The 6,813-nt window shown below is 49.7% G+C and overlaps 1 protein-coding gene across 2 annotated transcripts in view; it reads right to left on the minus strand.

Annotated features, from left to right (window-relative positions):
* Nucleotides 1-649, minus strand: part of LOC137429057 (cadherin-7) — a 388,741-nt gene extending 388,092 nt beyond the window's left edge. For both annotated transcript variants that reach the window (XM_078781016.1, XM_078781015.1), the window contains exon 1: nt 421-649. The gene's annotated coding sequence lies outside the window, so the exon portion shown is untranslated. The remainder of the gene's footprint in view (nt 1-420) is intronic.
* Between the last annotated feature and the right edge of the window lie 6,164 nt (nt 650-6,813).

Below are 6,813 nucleotides of genomic sequence, written 5' to 3' on the forward strand. Positions count from 1 at the left end.
ATCCATGCATCCATTCCCACATATGGTTGCCAATTCATCCATAAATCCAGTTATATTTTATTCCATACACATAATTATTTAATTCTTCAATTTTCAATAATTATTTCATTCACCCATCCATGATCCACCCATCATTTATCCATCTACAGTTAATAAATCCATCCATTCCTCCGCAACATCATCCTCCAAGTTCATACATCCCCAGAATTCCAACCCAATTCATAATCCATCAAAAATTCCCACAATCCATGTATGCATTGCTATTCCCATTGATGCTTTATCGATCTGACCGATTGGCGTCCATTGATGGTTTCGTTCACCGCATCCATACAACACGCAGCAGAGTTTAAAGTTCAGGTGCAGTACACACAGGTTAACACTTCGCGAGCACCTCAAAGTGCATGCACGCCACGGCCTCACCTGTTCACACCTTGGTGTGCCCCTCTTTGCCAGACCTTGATCCTTTCCAAGTCACCTTCCACTGCGTGTCTCTGCCACCTGTTTTACGAATGTAATTTTCTCTTTCCCCTCACCGTTCTGCCACCTGTGCCCCATTTTCCCCCATCTTTACACCTGCACACGCTCGCACTCCGGACACCTTGCTGGTTGCTCCAGTGTTCACCTCTCTCCGTCTCCCTCCTTTTGCCCCTCTCCGCTGTCCCGAGCTCTTGTTTTGGAGCGATCTAATGGGCGGCCCCCAAGAGCCATGCTTCGTTTCGATTGGTTCTTTCCGAGGTGCTTGGGATTCTCAGGAGGCCAAGGTTCGGGATTGGTCAGGTTGTAATGTCCAAGCCACGCCCAGGGATAAGCCCCGCCCTGTTTAACCTCTTCTCTTCACGATATCGAAAAACGAACGTGCTTATTATTTATTCTCAACTTAATTCAAACATGAATCCTGAATATAAAAAAACTGTTCAATAAGTTCGTTTTCCATGAGCTAAGTGCGCCAGCAGGTTTAAAGTTCCAGGTGTTTCAAATGCGAAGCTCAATTAAACACCTCAGGCATAAATGGCGCCATTTAGCCTACGGAGCCAAATCTTACACCTTGTCAAACACCTCAAATGTGATTGCTTCCTTCATTCATCCCTTCGGCGCGCAGCGACAGCTTCGGTTCAGTGAAAATGCCAAGACCTTGGTTGCACCGAACGACCCTTACCTTGACACCTGCGGCGTCTCTTGGCGCGAATTTCTGTGCCTCCTCTCACCTCAAGTCAACTCCTTACCTCATGCATTGAGGCTGTTTCTGCCTCAGGTACGATGCTAATCATCATTTATCGAGTAAATAAGAATCATCTGTCGTGATTCCCATAATTTATCCATGTAGACGGAGATCCATGTTAACAGGTGTCGTGAATCGAATGTTCTTCTTCTGCCTCCGAATTTTCATCTTCTTCTTCTTCAAAAGGCCATTATTAACGCGCCTTTCCTTGCGGGGTCCGCCAGGTCACCCAGGAGACGATTGGCCTGAGTGTTCGTGAACCGGCTACCATGACGTGAGGTCCCCAATGTTATATATTCGATTCACGAAGCACGACCGTGCAGTCGTATCGCTGCTTCGCAGGTAAACATTTCCCTTTTCATGGATGTTAGTTAAGCCTGGCGTCCTCGCTGCTAGCATTAGATGCTGGACGATAAGTCTTATTTGGATGTAGGGTAGGTGAGTTATCGCTAGTTTAATTTCCTGGCTTGGTTCCAAATTCCTGCATATACCAGCACTGGACATAGAACCAAGACTTCGGCTAAACCTCCTCAGCCATTGACCCCGCAAAAGGTGGGAACCATTGGGGTCTTTGACCCCACAAAAGGCGGGAATCATTGGAGCCATTGACCCCGCAAAACGCGGAAATCATTGGAGCCATGGACCCCACAAAAGGCGGTAACCATTGGGGTCTTTGACCCCACAAAAGGCGGGAATCATTGGAGCCATTGACCCCGCAAAACGCGGGAATCATTGGAGCCATGGACCCCACAAAAGGCGGGAACCATTGGAGCCATGGACCCCACAAAAGGCGGGAACCATTGGAGCCATGGACCCCACAAAAGGCGGGAACCATTGGAGCCATGGACCCCACAAAAGGCGGGAACCATTGGAGCCATGGACCCCACAAAAGGCGGGACCAATTAGAGCCATGGACCCCACAAAAGGCGGGAACCATTGGAGCCATGGACCCCACAAAAGGCGGGAACCATTGGAGCCATGGACCCCACAAAAGGCGGGAACCATTGGAGCCATGGACCCCACAAAAGGTGGGAACCATTGGAGCCATGGACCCCACAAAAGGCGGGAACCATTGGAGCCATGGACCCCACAAAAGGTGGGAACCATTGGAACCATGGACCCCACAAAAGGCGGGACCAATTAGAGCCACATACCCCACAAAAGGCGGGAACCATTGGAACCATCGACCCCACAAAAGGCGGGACCAATTGGAGCCATGGACCACACAAAAGGCGGGACCAATTAGAGCCATGGACCCCACAAAAGGCGGGAACAATTGGAGCCATGGACCCCACAAAAGGCGGGAACCATTGGAGCCATGGACCCCACAAAAGGCGGGACCAATTAGAGCCATGGACCCCACAAAAGGCGGGAACCATTGGAGCCATGGACCCCACAAAAGGCGGGACCAATTAGAGCCATGGACCCCACAAAATGCGGGAACCATTGGAGCCATGGACCCCACAAAAGGCGGGAACCATTGGAGCCATGGACCCCACAAAAGGCGGGAACCATTGGAGCCATGGACCCCACAAAAGGTGGGAACCATTGGAGCCATGGACCCCACAAAAGGCGGGAACCATTGGAGCCATGTACCCCACAAAAGGTGGGAACCATGGACCCCACAAAAGGCGGGACCAATTAGAGCCACAGACCCCACAAAAGGCGGGAACCATTGGAACCATCGACCCCACAAAAGGCGGGACCAATTGGAGCCATGGACCCCACAAAAGGCGGGAACCATTGGAGCCATGGACCCCACAAAAGGTGGGACCAATTAGAGCCATGGACCCAACAAAAGGCGGGAACCATTGGAGCCATGGACCCCACAAAAGGCGGGAACCATTGGAGCCATGGACCCCACAAAAGGCGGGACCAATTAGAGCCATGGACCCCACAAAAGGCGGGAACCATTGGAGCGATGGACCCCACAAAAGGCGGGACCAATTAGAGCCATGGACCCTACAAAAGGCGGGAACCATTGGAGCCATGGACCCCACAAAAGGCGGGACCAATTAGAGCCATCGACCCCACAAAAGGCGGGAACCATTGGAGCCATGGACTCCACAAAAGGTGGGAACCATTGGAACCATGGACCCCACAAAAGGCGGGAACCATTGGAGCCATGGACCCCACAAAAGGTGGGATCCATTGGAACCATGGACCCCACAAAAGGCGGGAACCATTGGAGCCATGGACCCCACAAAAGGTGGGAACCATTGGAACCATGGACCCCACAAAAGGCGGGACCAATTAGAGCCATCGACCCCACAAAAGGCGGGACCAATTAGAGCCATCGACCCCACAAAAGGCGGGACCAATTAGAGCCATCGACCCCACAAAAGGCGGGACCAATTAGAGCCATCGACCCCACAAAAGGCGGGACCAATTAGAGCCATCGACCCCACAAAAGGCGGGACCAATTAGAGCCATCGACCCCACAAAAGGCGGGACCAATTGGAGCCACTCCATTAACTGCCCCGAATTATTTCCAACTTGTTGAGGGGTCGGCTTGAGGAACATTAGCCCTTCACGAACAGGCTGGCCAAGCATGATGTTCGACTGAAGGTGACAGGGGTTTGTAATTTGTTCAGGATGCCAGGGATAACTCCCCTACTCTTGTCAAAGGGTACCGTGGGATCTTTAACATCCACCAACCCCTGCTCGCAGGTGAGTCCCCCAATTTAACTGTGTATATACCATAATAATAATAATAATGGTACGCGCCATCGGTAGATGTGTGCTATGACCGAGGCTTCGATATCGATCGATATTTCCCCCAAGCAATCCTTACCATTTCTCCCTCCCTTCCTGACGCAAATCGATCGACGGCGCTGCGCTGTCCGCTTCCAAGCACGTGACTAATGGCGTCATTGTTTTCAATAGTTTCCACATGGGTAGTTGTTCATACCTAAGAAATTTGGGTTTGATCCGCTTTGCAGTGCTGGAGATATAGATTTCAAAATATTTTTTCTTATATCCAATATGGCCGCCACACCACGGGACTGATGATGTCATACTTGAGAAAACTTATTCCTCATGGGTCGTTGATCATATATATATGAAATTTTGCATTGATCCGTTGAGCAGTTCTGGAAAAAGATGTTTAAAGGTTTTCCTTCAATCCAAGATGGCCACCACACACGTGACTGATGATGTCATAGTTTGCAATGTATTTTCCTCATGAGTATTCCATCATACCTATGAAATTTCGGTTTGATCCGTTTTGCGGTTGTGGAGATATAGATTTTCAAACAATTTCCCCTTAGATCCAAGATGGTCGCCACACCACGTGACTGATGATGTCATGCTTGAGAAAAGTTATTCCTCATGGGTCGTTGATCAATGATCATATATATGAAATTTTGCATTGATCCGTTCAGCAGTCGTGGAAAAAGATGTTTGAAGGTTTTCCTTAAATCTAAGATGGCTGCCACACCATGTGACTGATGATGTCATAGTTCAGATAAAAATCGTTCCCCAGGGGAGTTGTTTAATCTGCTCAGCGGTTCTGGAGAAGATGTTTAAATATTATGACGGCATAGGTAATGGCAGCCAATGTCAAAATTACAAAATAAACATTCTTCATGACATTTTTTTATTAGGCTACAACCATGCACGGTGTCACATGACTGTCTGCAAAGCTACAACCATGCACTGTGTCACATGGCTGTCTGCAAAGCTACAACCATGCACGGTGTCACATGACTGTCTGCAAAGCTACAACCATGCACGGTGTCACATGACTGTCTGCAAAGCTACAACCATGCACGGTGTCACATGACTGTCTGCAAAGCTACAACCATGCACGGTGTCACATGGCTGTCTGCAAAGCTACAACCATGCACGGTGTCACATGGCGGTCTGCAAAGCTACAACCATGCACGGTGTCACATGACTGTCTGCAAAGCTACAACCATGCACGGTGTCACATGACTGTCTGCAAAGCTACAACCATGCACGGTGTCACATGACTGTCTGCAAAGCTACAACCATGCACGGTGTCACATGACTGTCTGCAAAGCTACAACCATGCACGGTGTCACATGACTGGCTGCAAAGCTACAACCATGCACGGTGTCACATGACTGTCTGCAAAGCTACAACCATGCACGGTGTCACATGACTGGCTGCAAAGCTACAACCATGCACGGTGTCACATGACTGTCTGCAAAGCTACAACCATGCACGGTGTCACATGACTGTCTGCAAAGCTACAACCATGCACGGTGTCACATGACTGTCTGCAAAGCTACAACCATGCACGGTGTCACATGACTGTCTGCAAAGCTACAACCATGCACGGTGTCACATGACTGTCTGCAAAGCTACAACCATGCACGGTGTCACATGACTGTCTGCAAAGCTACAACCATGCACTGTGTCACATGGCTGTCTGCAAAGCTACAACCATGCACGGTGTCACATGACTGTCTGCAAAGCTACAACCATGCACGGTGTCACATGACTGTCTGCAAAGCTACAACCATGCACGGTGTCACATGACTGTCTGCAAAGCTACAACCATGCACGGTGTCACATGGCTGTCTGCAAAGCTACAACCATGCACGGTGTCACATGGCGGTCTGCAAAGCTACAACCATGCACGGTGTCACATGACTGTCTGCAAAGCTACAACCATGCACGGTGTCACATGACTGTCTGCAAAGCTACAACCATGCACGGTGTCACATGACTGTCTGCAAAGCTACAACCATGCACGGTGTCACATGACTGTCTGCAAAGCTACAACCATGCACGGTGTCACATGACTGGCTGCAAAGCTACAACCATGCACGGTGTCACATGACTGTCTGCAAAGCTACAACCATGCACGGTGTCACATGACTGGCTGCAAAGCTACAACCATGCACGGTGTCACATGACTGTCTGCAAAGCTACAACCATGCACGGTGTCACATGACTGTCTGCAAAGCTACAACCATGCACGGTGTCACATGACTGTCTGCAAAGCTACAACCATGCACGGTGTCACATGACTGTCTGCAAAGCTACAACCATGCACTGTGTCACATGGCTGTCTGCAAAGCTACAACCATGCACTGTGCCACATGGCTGTCTGCAAAGCTACAACCATGCACTGTGTCACATGACTGGCTGCAAAGCTACAACCATGCACGGTGTCACATGACTGTCTGCAAAGCTACAACCATGCACGGTGTCACATGACTGTCTGCAAAGCTACAACCATGCACGGTGTCACATGACTGTCTGCAAAGCTACAACCATGCACTGTGTCACATGACTGTCTGCAAAGCTACAACCATGCACTGTGTCACATGACTGTCTGCAAAGCTACAACCATGCACTGTGTCACATGGCTGTCTGCAAAGCTACAACCATGCACTGTGTCACATGGCTGTCTGCAAAGCTACAACCATGCACTGTGTCACATGGCTGTCTGCAAAGCTACAACCATGCACTGTGTCACATGGCTGTCTGCAAAGCTACAACCATGCACTGTGTCACATGGCTGTCTGCAAAGCTACAACCATGCACTGTGTCACATGGCTGTCTGCAAAGCTACAACCATGCACTGTGTCACATGACTGTCTGCAAAGCTACAACCATGC

Source organism: Myxine glutinosa, chromosome 6 (assembly GCF_964187855.1).
Source record: "Myxine glutinosa chromosome 6, kmMyxGlut1.1, whole genome shotgun sequence".
NCBI lineage: Eukaryota > Metazoa > Chordata > Myxini > Myxiniformes > Myxinidae > Myxine > Myxine glutinosa.